Source organism: Camelina sativa, chromosome 5 (genome assembly GCF_000633955.1).
Source record: "Camelina sativa cultivar DH55 chromosome 5, Cs, whole genome shotgun sequence".
NCBI classification, from domain to species: domain Eukaryota; kingdom Viridiplantae; phylum Streptophyta; class Magnoliopsida; order Brassicales; family Brassicaceae; genus Camelina; species Camelina sativa.
Genome location: NC_025689.1, coordinates 23270867 through 23271736, shown reverse-complemented (window position 1 = coordinate 23271736; position 870 = coordinate 23270867).

The window sequence follows — 870 nt, the reverse complement described above, 5'->3', positions numbered from 1 at the left end:
AACCCCAATTATTTTAGAAACTAAGCCCAACAAAATAAGATCAAATTTAACAGAAAAATGACATGGCAAAAAACAGACTTATTATAGGTTGAGACATATTGAGTTGTATTATTTGAAATGTTTTTATTGGCTAAAGATTTCATTGAAATGTCAAGTTGAGAAGAACCTAAAATGTTGAGTTGTCAGATGAGGAGAGCAACATATTCTAGTTTTATTGTATTGATATGTACGATTTTGACACACCAACTTCAAGTATGGTTTTTAACTAATACAAATTTGATGAGTTATGTAATCCTTCTTGCATTTTGTGAAAATGAAATATATATATATATATATATAAATCTCTTAGTTAAGTAGCTTCCAAAACGATTAGTGAGCATTATTGTTAGGTCCACTAAACTATCTTATTGTTCTTTTGTCATATATACATTAGATATTTTTATATTGAGTTCAATTTCTGCTACGAAGTTTACAAATTAAAATTGGTCACCTTCCACAAGTCTTTGCGTATCATTTCTTCACAACTTACGCCTTTTGGTCAACAGTACCAACAACTTTCAAGCAATATCTTCCTCTTCTTCTTCTCTGCTCTGCGTTTACTCTGTGTGATCAGGAAACCAAACTAAAGATATGGAGGTTCCAATTTGGCAATGGTGTTTGATCGTCATAGCGATCATATTCTTGGCATTTGCTTCTCATTTTTTGGGAAGAATCTTGTGTAGCCCTCGAGAGAAAATTGTAGATAGTAAAGTCGAAGAAAAACATGGACCAGCCGCAGCAGAAAAGACTGCGAAAGGTGGCTCCGACCAACTCGTGTGATGATCTCAAAGATCATGCATCAAGTAAATTGATTCAACTTTCCTTGTCAAG